The sequence below is a fragment of the Saimiri boliviensis genome, chromosome 20 (genome assembly GCF_048565385.1).
Source record: "Saimiri boliviensis isolate mSaiBol1 chromosome 20, mSaiBol1.pri, whole genome shotgun sequence".
NCBI classification, from domain to species: domain Eukaryota; kingdom Metazoa; phylum Chordata; class Mammalia; order Primates; family Cebidae; genus Saimiri; species Saimiri boliviensis.
The window spans coordinates 28,172,937-28,185,557 of NC_133468.1; the positions used below are offsets into that span (position 1 = coordinate 28,172,937).

The 12,621-nt window shown below is 46.3% G+C and overlaps 1 protein-coding gene across 1 annotated transcript in view; it reads left to right on the forward strand.

Moving 5' to 3' along the window:
• LOC141582515 (zinc finger protein 37A-like) overlaps positions 1-12,621 on the forward strand; it is a 49,702-nt gene that overhangs the window by 22,036 nt on the left and 15,045 nt on the right. The window contains exons 2-3 of the mRNA XM_074390757.1: positions 6,228-6,361; positions 10,588-10,629. The gene's annotated coding sequence lies outside the window, so the exon portion shown is untranslated. The remainder of the gene's footprint in view (positions 1-6,227; positions 6,362-10,587; positions 10,630-12,621) is intronic.

The following is a 12,621-nucleotide window of genomic DNA, read 5'->3' on the forward strand; positions in this document are numbered from 1 at the left end:
ACATTGCAAAACCACATCTCTACTAAAAATACAAAAATTAGCCGGGCTTGGTGGTATATGCCTGTAATCCCAGACTTGGGAGGCTGAGGCAGGAGAATCACTTGAACCTGGGAGGTGGAGGTTGCAGTGAGCCGACATCATACCACTGCACTGTAGCCTGGATGACAATGTGAGACTCTGTCTCCAAAAAAAAAAAAAGGAGAGGAACAGTTACTCTGTTTTATGAAATAAAGTGTTATCCTGATTTTTTTTTTTTTTAAAGAAAGTAGGTTTAAAAAAAAAAATCTTGGTCAGGCATGGTGGCTCACACCTGATAATCCCAGCACTCTGGGCAAGTGGATCACTTGAGGTCAGGAGTTCAAGACCAGCCTGCCCAACATGGTGAAACCCTATCTCTACTAAAAATACAAAAATTAGCTGGCATAGTGGCACATGCCTGTAATCCAAGCTACTTGGGAGGCTGAGTCAGGAGGATCACTTGAACCCGGCAGGTGGAGGTTTGGCCTCGCCTTCACCTCCCAAAGTACTGGAATTACAGGCATGAGCCACCATGCCCAGCTGAATGTATTTTTTTAAGCACTTACGGGATACTTACAAAAAATGGCAAGCTAGGCCAGGTGTGGTGGCTCACATCTGTAATCCCAGCACTTTGGGAGGCCAAGGCAGGCAGATCACTTGAGGCCAGAAATTCCAGACCAGCCTGGCCAACATGGTAAAAACCCATCTCTACTAAAAACACAAAAATTAGCATGATGTGCTTGCTTGACCACAGGAGAGTGGAGGTTGCAGCCAGCTGAGATTGAGCCACTGCACTCCACCCTGGGTGACAGAACAAGACTTCATCTCAGGAAAAAGTACATTTGTTCATCATTTGAGTGCATTATTTTGTCTACAGCCGATAGCTCAGGCTTTTAAATTGTTATTTAGATCTGATTTTTTTTTTTTTTGAAACAGAGTCTCACTCTGTCACCCAGGCTGGAAGGCAGTGGCGTGATGATTTCGGCTCACTGCAACCTCTGCCTTCCGGGTTTAAGTGATTCTCCTGCCTCAGCCTCCCGAGTAGCTGAGATTACAGGTGTGTGCTCCCATATCCAGCTAATTTGTATTTTTAGTAGAGACAGGATTTCACCTTGTTGGTCAGGCTGATCTTGAACTCCTGACTTCAGGTAATCCACCTGCCTTGGCCTCCAAAAGTGCTGGGATTACAGGCATGAGCCACTGTGCCCAGTCTGTTACTTAGATCTTATATATCCTTGCTATTTTTTTGTATTCTACATCTTAGTTTCTAAAAATGGCATTAAAATCTTTTACTATGGTGATGGCTGGGCACCGTGGCTCAGTAATCACAGCATTTTGGGTGGCCAAGGCAGGTGGATCACTTGAGGTCAGGAGTTCGAGATCAGCCTGGCCAACATAGTGAAACCCCATCTCTACTAAAAATACAAAAAATAACTGGGTGGCAGTTGTGGGCACCTGTAATCCCAGCTACTTGGATGGCTGAGACAGGAGAATCACTTGAGCCTAGGAGGCAGAGGTTGTGATGAGCTGAGGTCACACCATGCACTCCAGTGCTGGAGAGAGAGAGAGACCCTGTATCAAGAAAAATAAAAAATATCTTTTACGGTGTTGGAGGATGTATTCGTTTCTCTTTCTTGTGTCTTTCTGGTTTTGTATTCATTTGCAGTGCATATCTGTGGACATGCACTTGCTGATGCTAACCTGAGATGAAATTAACATCTGTTTGTTGCTTTGTTTCTTTGCAGTGGGTTGTTTTCTCTCTCTGTTTTCATCTCTGGCCGTTTTTTTTTTCTTTTTTCTTTTCTTTTTCTTTTTTTAAAGAATAAAGAGGAAGAAAGAGGAAGAGGGAGAGACGATGTGGGTATTGCTTTATTGCCCGGGCTAGAATGCAGTCTAAATATGGGTATGCCTGTAATTGTCCTTAATAATGGAGACATAAAAGAAAATGAGGGAAGAGAATAACAAACAAGGAGCCAACCAACATTTCGTTTAAACTTGTAAGTTGATATGATGTGGAACTGATAAGAGTGTATATTTTATGTATTTAAAGTGGAGAGTTCTATAAATGTTAATTACGTTTACTTGTTCCAGATCTGAGTTCAAGTCCTGGATATCGTTGTTCATTTTCTGTCTCATTGATCTGTCGAATATTAATGTTGAAGTCTCCCACTATTATTGTGTGGGAGTCTAAGTCTCTTTATTAGTCTTGTATGTCTGGGTATTCCTGTATTGGGTGCGTATATATTTAGGATCTTTAGCTCTTCTTCTTGTTGCATTGATCCTTTTATCATTATATAATGTCCTTCTTTGCTTCTTTTGATCTTTGTTGCTTTAACGACTATTTTATCAGAGGCGAAAATTGTAACTTCTGCTTTTTATTTATATATTTTAGCTCTCTGGTTGGTTGGTAAATCTTTCTCCATCCCTTGTTTTGAGTCTTTGTGTATCCTTGAATATGAGATGGGTCTGGATGCAGCATACTGATGGGTTTTAGTTTTTTATTCAAATTGCCTGTCTGTCTTTGGATTGGGGGATTTAGTCAATTTAAATTTAGAATTAATAATGATATATGTGAGTTTAATACTGCCATTTAATATTAGCTGGCTATTTTGCCCATTAGTTGATGTAAATTCTTCATTATATTGATGCTCTTTTTGGTATTTTTTAGAAAGGCTGATACTGTTTGTTCCTTTCTATGTGTAGTGGTTCTTTCAGAAGCTCTTGTAAAGCAGGCCTGGTGGTGATGAAATCTCTGAGTGCTTGCTTGTTCACAAAAAACTTTATTTTTCCTTCACTTATGAAGCTTAGTTTGGCTGGATGTGAAATTCTTGGTTGAAAGTTCTTTTCTTTAAGGATGTTGAATATTGGTCCCCACTCTCTTCTGGCTTGTAGGGTTTCTGCTGAGAGATCTGCTGTAAGTCTGATAGGCTTCTCTTTGTGGGTAACCTGACCTTTCTCTCTGGCTGCCCTTAGTATTTTCTCCTTCATTTCAACCCTGGTGAATCTGACGATTATGTGCCTTGGAGTTGCTCTTCTTGAGGAATATCTTTGTGGTGTTCTCTGTATTACCTGGAGTTGAATATTATCCTGCCTTACTAAGTTGGGAAAATTTTCCTGAATAATATCCTGAAGAGTATTTTCCAGCTTGGATTCATTCTCTTAGTCACATTCAGGTACACCTGTCAAGCGTAGATAGTCCCATATTTCTTGGAGACTTTGCTCATTCCTTTTTATCCTTTTTTCTCTAATCTTGTCTTCTTGTTTTATTTCAATGAGTTGGTCTTCGACCTCTGATATCCTTTCTTCTGCTTGATCAATTCAGCTGTTAAAACTCGTGCATACTTCACCTAGTTCTCGTATTGTGTTTTTCAGCTCCATCAATTCACTTATATTCCTCTCTAAATTGTGTATTCTTGTTAACATTTCGTCAAACCTTTTTTCAAAGTGCTTAGTTTCTTTAGTTTGGGTTTGAACAAGTTCTTTTAATTCACAGAAGTTTCTCATTATCCACATTTTGAAGCCTGCTTCTGTAATTGGAACACACTTGTTCTCCATCAAGCCTTGTTTCGTTGCTGATGAGGAACTGTGATCCCCTGCTGAGGGAGAGGCGTTCTGATCTTGGGTATTCTCAGCCTTTTTTGGCTGTTTTCTTCCCTTTGTTGTAGATTTATCCATCTGTGGTCTTTATAATTACCGTCTTTGTAATTGGGCTTCCGAGTGGACGTCCAACTTATTGATTCTCAGCGCCGAAAATCTGAGCAACCCACTGCGCTGACTAAATCAGCGGCGTTAAGATTGATGGTGCTTTTCTGACTCTGCACCAAGAACGGACGCTCCGAGGCGCCGGCAAAACTGCCTCGCCGGTCACAAGAGTCGCGCTGGTGACCCGTGGGACTCCTCCGCTGGGAATCTCCTGGTGCGTGAGCAACAAGAATTCATGTGAAGGTGTGGCGTCCTCTCGTGCTTTGTGCTTTCACTGGGAGCTACAATCCCGAGCTGCTAGTGATCAGCCATCTTGGATCTCTCTCCCTTTTTTTTTTTTTTCTGGAAGGCTAGATGTGCATAGGACGGTAGAGACTAGGACATGGGCTGGTTCTGCTGAGCTGTTACTGTGTAAGGAGCAGGGAGGCCCGGAGGGTGATTGAGTGGGTCCAGCCAGGAGTCAAGTGGGAGATGGGCTTGTCACCATGGTTACCGCAGTGGACCACCAGCTTCACAATTCCCTAGCAACGCTTTGTGCTGTAAATGACCTTCCTCTCTTAATCCCCTCCTTGTGTTGACGGCTGCTGTTTGCATTTCCAGGCCTGTGGGTGGATGAGTTCTCTTTGTTGTCTCAGTCCTAGGTGGTCCCTGGGTCTCTCAGTCACAGTGATCCTGTCCCTCCCCTGGTGTCAGGAGACCTCCAAGTCAGAGCCCAGGACATATTCCTGCCCCTTGTTTGAGGGGGAAAGCACAAGGTCTTGCCTCTGCTCTGGGGGCAACAGGGTTGACTGCCATTCCCCTGGCAGCTTGAGGCTTTTGTTCCTCAGAAGAGTTCTGGAGGGGGCTTTGTGTGTTTCCCTTGGCACATGGCAGCCACACTCTTCTCCAGACCTTTACTCCCAAGGAAGTCTCTCTGGTCTGCCCAGCCCCAGTCTTTCTCATGAGCACCCTGGGAACATTTGTATTAATTTTATTTATTTTTATGGTTTTTTTTTTTTTTTTTGAGATGGAATCTCGCTCTGTTACCCAGGTTAGAGTGCAGTGGTGCCATCTCGGCTCACTGCAACCTCCACCTCCTGGTTCAAGCAATTCTCCTGCCTCAGTCTCACGCTGGGATTACAGGTGCTAGCCACCACGCCTGGCTAATTTTTGTATCTGTATTTCTATTTTTTTTTTTGGTGGGGGACAGAGTTTTGTTCTTGTTGCCCAGGCTGGAGTGCAATGGCACAACCTCAGCTTACCACAACTTCTGCCTCCTGGTTTCAAGCAATTATCCTGCCTCAGCCTCTTGAGTAGCTGGGATTACCGGCATGCACCACCACACCCAGTTAATTTTGTATTTTTAGTAGAGATGGGGTTTCTCCGCGTTGGTCAGGCTGGTCTCAAACTCTCAACCACAGGTGATCCACCCCCTCAGCCTCCCAAAGTGCTGGGATTACAGGTGTGAGCCACTGCGCCTGGTTATTTTTGTATTTTTAGTAGAGATGGGATTTCACCATGTTGGCCAGGCTGCTCTCAAACTCCTGACCTCAAGTGATCTGCTAACCTCAGCCTCCCAAAGTGCTGGGTTTACAGGTATGAGCCACCCTTCCCAGCCTATAGTAATTTTCTGTTGTTGTATGACAGATTGCTACTCATTTAGTGACTTAAAACCATACCCACTTACTAGGTCAGAGTTTGGGAGATCAGAAATCCTGGTGGGCTCACCTGTGGGTTCCAAGCTCAGGTAGCATGAGCTTCAAAGGCAGACATGGGCTAGGCTGGGCTTTTAGCCTGAGGTTCTGGGACGAAGCTGCCTCCAGTGCATTCAGGTGGTTTGCAGAATTCAGTTTTAAGACTCAAGTCTCCAGTTCCTTGCTGGCTATTAACTGGGAGCCATGCTCAGCTCCCTAAAGGCACCAGCTTGCTTTCCAACAGGGTCCTCTAACTTTTTCTTTTTATTTTTGAGATGGAGTCTTGCTCTGTCACTGAGGCTGGAGTGCAGTGGCGCGATCTTGGCTCACTGCAGCTTCCACCTCCCAGGTTCTAGCAATTCTCCTGCCTCACTCTCTCTGGTAGCTGGGATTACAGGCATGTGCCACCACACAGGGCTAATTTTTGTATTTTTAGGAGAGATGGGGTTTTACCATATTGGCCAGGCTGGTCTCAAACTCCTGACCTCAGGTGATCCGCCTGCCTCAGCCTCCCAAAGTGCTGGGGTAACAGGTGTGAGCCACCACACCTGGCCAGTCCCTCCATTTTCAAAGCCAGAAACAGAGCATGAACTTAGTCTCGTGTTGCAGGCTTTCTGACGTTCCCTTCTGTGACCAATTGGTTTCTCTCCATCAGCAGTAAAGGTATCCTGCTAGTGTCTTCTTTTCCCCCTGTAGCGGTGGGGTCTCTGTTGACGAGGCTAGTCTCGAACTCCTGGCCTCAAGCAATTCTCCTGCCTCAGCCTCCTAAAAGCACTGAGATGATAGGTTTGCTAATATTTTCATGTGAGGCTCACTGTGTCATTTTAATTTCAGGTTTTCCTAGTGTCTTTGTGAAAGCTCAGGATGAGACTTTGTCACCAAGGTGGCTCCCTCCTCTCAGCACATCAAGTTGGTTTCTACCCTGGTCCCAAGAGCTCAGAGGCTGAAGCTCGAGTCCCTGCCTGAAGGTAAGTTCTCAGCTAGGGAGCAAAGCCTTGGCAGTCAGGTTGATCTGCCCAAGTGTTCAAGACCCAGCCATGCCGGGAGTAAAAGCACTCCTGTCAAGAAGCTGAGCACGGGGAGCAGGAATCTACTATGGAAAGGGAGACCCCAGTTCTGAAACTTCTTCACATAGCTTAGGACTGAAGCTGGAGGGGCATATGGAGGCTGTCAGCTCCCAAGGTCCACCTTGGGAGGTGGGACCGGGCATGGTGGCTCACGCCTGTAATCCCAGCACTTTGGGAGGCTGAGGTGGGTGGATCACCTAGGTTGGTTGTTTGAGACCAGCCTGGCCAACATGGCAAAACCGTGTCCCTACTAAAGATACAAAAATTAGCCAAGTGTGGCAGTGAGTGCCTGTAATTCCAGCTACTTGGGAGGCTGAGGCAGGAGAATTGCTTGAACCCAGGAGGCGGAGGTTGCAGTGAGCTGAGATTGTGCTGCTGCACTCCAGCCTGGGCAACAGAGTGAGACTCCGTAAAAAAACTCAAGGTCCATGTACCTGAAATGGCCCCAACCCACTTAGGGACACAGCAAACATGGGTGCTCACATCAAGGGATCATCTTGGTTTTAGTTGAGTGCAAGGTTGCGGGCTACGGGCAGAGCATCTCCCTGGTGCTCAGAGGACAGTCACGGACTCACACTGTCTCTGGATCATTTGCATTTACCATCATCCTCTTTTGCCTGTGCCACCTGAGCACCAGCTCTGCCCATCCCACCGGCACCTCTGGACCTGGCTTCTACCAACATGGAACCAGGGGTTTGCAAGGGAGAGAATCCAGCCATGGCTTCTTAGTTTCTGTTTCTGATTGGGGCGGTAAAGCCCCTTCCTCATCTCTCTTTATCACTTATCAGTAGAGGCAGAAGTGAAAAGCCGTGGCTTTAGGCTGCTCAGCAAAACAGAAACAACAGCAACAAAATAAGGTGGATTAAACAAGCGTGAGTAAACTCCTATGCTACAGTAAAGTCAGAGAATTTTTTTTTTTTTTTTTTAATCTTGGTACTCTGCAACCTCTGCCTCCTGGGTTGAAGTGATTCTCCTGCCTCAGCCTCCTGAGTAGCTGGGACTACAGGTTTGTATTTTTGGTAAAGATGTGGTTTTGCCATGTTGGCCAGGCTGGTCTCAAAACTCTTGACCTCAGGTGATCCGCCCACCTCGGCCTCCCAAAGTGCTGGGATTACAGGCGCGAGCTACTGCTCCTGGCCAGAATTTGCTTTCTTAACTTGGGTTTTTTGTTTCTCCTTTTTATGTCAAAGACTAAAAAAAAAATGGGTGTGAGAGAAACATTCAGAACCATCAGGCTCAGTAGCGGGCGAGCCAGCACTCCGTCCCAGGGCTCCGGTGCACCAGGCAGGGGCTTCTTCCAGTGTTCCACAATTCATGGCTAAGACCTGCCCCATTTCACCATCTCCCCCTTCAGCCCTCTCCTGCTTTTCCTTTTGCCTGGGGAAAGACTTTGATAGGAGCCCACTGGGAGAAAACACAGTAAGATGATACATGTATATTCTTTTTTTATTTTTTAGACGGAATCTCGAACTGTCACCCAGGCTGTAGTGCAGTGGTGCGATCTCAGCTCACTGCAATCTCTGCCTCCTGGGTTCAAGCAATTCTACTGCTTCAGCCTCCCAAGTAGCTGGGACTACAGGCATGTGCCACCATGCCCAGCTAATCTTTTTGTATTTTTAGGAGAGATGGGGTTTCATCGTGTTGGCCAGGCTGGTCTTGATCTCCTGACCTCGTGATCCGCCTGCCTCAGCCTCCCAAAGTGCTGGGATTACAGGCATGAGGATACATGTATATTCTTATGAAATATTTACACAAGAAACAGCACCAATTTATCATTTAAGAAATTAGAAAATACCAATATATTAAGAAAAAAAATCCGTCCAGTGAGGTGACTCATGCCTGTAATCCCAGTACTTTGGTGGATTGAGGCATGAGGATCACTAGTTCAAGACTGGCCTGGGCAACACAGTGAAACCCGTCTCCACAAAAAATTACAAGAGTTAGCCAGGAATGGTGTTACGTCTGTAGTCCCAGCCACTTGGGAGGCTGAGGCCAGAGGATCACTTGAGCCCGGGAGCCAGAGACTACAGTGAGCTGTGAAGGTGCCACTGTACTCCAGCCTGAGCAACAGACTGAGACCCTATCTGGAGGAGGAAAAAAAAGCCTAACCAACAATCCTACCATGCAAAGATAATCACTGCCAATATTCTGTGTTTCTTCAAAATCTTTTTTTTTTCAGATGGAGTTTTGCTTTGTTGCCCAGGCTGGTGTGCAATGGCACGATCTTGGCTCACTGAAACTTCCACCTCCTGGGTTCAGGTGATTCTCCTTCCTCAGCCTCCAGAGTAGCTGGGATTACAGGCATGAGCCACCATGCCCAGTTAATTTTGTATTTTTAGTAGAGATTGGGTTTCACCATGTTGGCCAGGCTGGTCTTGAACTCCTGACCTAAAGTGATCCACCAGCCTTGGCCTCCCAAAGTGCTAGGATTACAGGCATAAGCCACTGTGCCTGGACCAGAATTTTTATTTATAGATGTATGTTTACAAACTCGTTAACAGGTACTATAGTTTGTAGTCAATGTATACAAACAAGAATCAGTCCAGTCACGGTGACTCAGGCTTGTAATCTCAACACTGTGGGAGATAGAGGTGGGAGGATCATTTGAGGCCAGGAGTTCGAGACTAGCCTGAGTAACATAATGGAACCCTGACTCTGCAAAAGGTGCACACACACACACACACACTTTTTTTTTTTTTTTTTAAGACAGAGTCTTGCTCCGTTGCCCAGGAGTATAACTCTGCAATCACAGCTCATTGCCACTTCTGCCTCCCAGGTTCAAGCAATCCTCCTGCCTCAGCCTCCCAAGTAGCTAGGATTACAAGAGTGAACCACTGTGCCTGGTCTCTACAAAAAAATTAAAATAGGCCGGGCATGGTCACTCATACCTGTAATCCCAGCACTTTGGGAGGCTGAGGCAGGTGGATCACCTGAGGTCAGGAGTTCGAGACCAGCCTGGCCAACATGGAAAAATCCCATCTCTACTAAAAATACAAAAAATTAGCCAGACATCATGGTGTATGTCTGTAATTCCAGCTACTTGGGAGGCTGAGGCACGAGAATCGCTTGAATCCAGGAGACAGAGGTTGCAGGGAGCTGAGATTATGCCCCACTACTGCACTCCAGCCTAGGCAACAGAGCAAGACCCCATCCCCCCCCACCAAAAGTTATATATATATATATATATATATATATTTTTTTTTTTTTTTTTTTTTTTTTTTTTTTGAGATGGAGTGTTGCTCTGTCACCGAGGCTGAAGTGCAGCGGCGTGATCTTGGCTAACTGCAGCCTCTGCACCCCAAGTCTGCTGGCTCAGCCTCTTGAGTAGCTGGGATTACAGGCATATGCCACAACACCCAGCTGATTTTTTTTTATTTTAAGGAGAGATGGGGTTTCACCATATTGGCCAAGCTGGTTTTGAATTCCTGACCTCAGGTGATCCACCTGCTTCGGCCTTCCAAAGTTCTGGAATTACAGGTGTGAGCTACCGTGCCCGGCCTGTTTCTTCAGAATAAATTTCTGTTAATTACATTTCTGGGGTAATTGGTGGGGGTTGGAGTAAATTGCACATTGACTTCTGAGACACAGATACGCATATTCATTAAGAAAAAAATCCAGTCGGGCATTGGTTCACCATGTAATCCCAACGTTTTGGGAGGCTGAAGCAGACAGATTGCTTGAACCTAGGGGTTTGAGACCAGCCTGGGCAATACAGTGAGACCCCATCTCTACCAAAAAATTTAAAAATTAACTGGGCATGTGACATAGTCCCAGCTTCTCAGGAGGCTGAGGTGGGAGGATAGCTTGAGCCTGGGAGTCCAAGGCTGCAGTGAGCCGTGATTGCACCACTGTGTTCCAGCCTGGGTGACAGAGTGAAACCTGGTCTCAAAACAAAGCAAAAATCCAGGTCAGGCCTCATAAGCTTGAGTCCCTATCACATTTCCAAGGTGAGGGCTTTGGTCTGGTAATGGGGATCCTTCAGAGAAGGCCCCGGGGCACCTGTGCCCCGGGGTGGGGAGAGTGGTGGGGTGGGGAGGCAGGGAGGCGGTCCCAGCAGTTGATTGGGAGCCCCCAGGCAAGCGTGGCCTCTCACATCCTCTCTCCCCTCCCGATGTCTGCCTTCACAGGTGTCTGCTTTCTGAGAACAGCAGAGAAGAACCATGTCCCAGGTGAGCGAGGTATTTCTTTCAACCACACTTTGTTTTCAGCAGGGATTTTGGATGCTCATAAGAATGGGTCTGATGAAAGCTGGGCACCATGGCTCATGCTTGTAATCCCACTGTGGGAGGCCAAAGTGGGTGGATCACCTCAGGTCAGGGTTTTACCACTAGTGTAGTCAACATGGTGAAACCCTGTCTCTACTAAAAATACAAAATTAGCTAGACGCGGGTATGGGTACTTGTAATCCCAGCTACACGGGAGGCTGAGACAGGAGAATTGCTTGAACCTGGGAGGTGGAGGCTGCAGTAAGTGAGATCACATCACCGTACTCCAGTCTGGGTGACAGAGTAAGACTCTGTCTCAAAAAAAAAAAAATGTATCTGATAAAAAAAAAATGCAAACAGAAGTCAGGATCAGTGAAAACAGGAAGAGAACAGAAGATCAAGGCTGTGGGAAGGGCAGGGTGGAAACACTGTAGAGGCTCCCACAGTTGTGTGATACCTTGTGTGTGTGTGTGTGTGTGTGTGTGTGTGTGTGTGTGTGTATGTGTGTATATATATATATACACACACACATATATATATAATTTTTTTGGAGATGGAGTCTTGCTCTAGCACCCAGGCTGGAGTGCAGTGGCATAATCTTGGCTCACTGCAACCTCTGCCTCCTGGGTTCAAGTAATTTTCCCGCCTCAGCCTCTTTACAGGCATGTGCCACCACACCCAACTAATTTTTTTATTTTCAGTAGAGACAGGGCTTTCACCACGTTGGCCAGGCTAGTCTTGAACTCCTGACCTCAAGTGATCTGCCCACCTTGGCCCCCCAAAGTGGTGGGATTACAGGTGTGAGCCACCACGCCTGGCCAGATGCCTTGTAAATTTATGTCTGACATTTCTGTCACTTCAAAAAGGCATGTGGATTCCATCTAGTATATGACTTGTGTTGTCTGTTTTGGACAACCGTGTCTACTTCTCAGGGGAAATAAAGCTCTTTTGGGCATTTAGAAATATATTTGATCTTTGTATTGGTGATATAGCAGGCCCCTTCCTCAATCACAGCCACCTTGAAAGAAACACAACACCAATCTCTTGTGACTTTTCTTCCCCCATGTAGAAACAGCAGGTATTACACCAAAGCAGACGTCTGTGACTGTGGTTGTTTAGTGATGAACACTCAGGTCTACAGGGACAGCCTTTTGTGGCTCCACGTGACCTAGATGTAACACGGCTTTATCTAGAGAAATGAATGAACTGTGTGTTCCTGAAATGGCTTGCCATGTCTACCGCCATACCACCCTGAACGTACCTGATCTTGTCTGAAATTGCTTGCCATGATGGTTTATTTATTTACTTACTTACTTGAGAAGGAGTCTCACTCCGTTGTCAGGCTGGAGTGCAGTGGCGTGATCTCGGCTCACTGCAACCTCACCTCCCGGGTTCAAGCAATTCTTCTGCCTCAGCCTCCTGAGTAGCTGGGATTACAGGTGTGTGCCACCATGCTCAGATAATTTTGTATTTTGTATTTTTTTTTTTTGAGAGACAGTCTTGCTCTTTTACCCAGGCTGGAGTGCAGTGGCACAGTCTTGGCTCACTGCAACCTCTACCTCCCCAGTTCAAGCGATTCTCCTGCCTTAGCCTCCCTAGCAGCCTAGCTCCCGTGTATGCCACCACGCCTAGCTAATTTTTGTATTTTTAGTAGAGATGGGGTTTTACCATATAGGCCAGGCTGGTCTTGATCTCCTGACCTTGTGATCCACCTACCTCGGCCTCCCAAAGTGCTGGGATTACAGGCATGAGCCACCGCGCCTGGCTGGTTATTTTTTTAAAGTTTTTTGAGATGGAGTCCTGCTCTGTCTCCCAGGCTCGAGTGCAGTGGCATGATCTCAGTTCACTGCAACCTCTGCCTCCCAGGTTTAAGTGATTCCCTTGCCTCAGCCTCCTGTAGCTTCGATTACAGGCATGCACCACCATGCCTGGCTAAGTTCTGTATTTTTTAGTAGA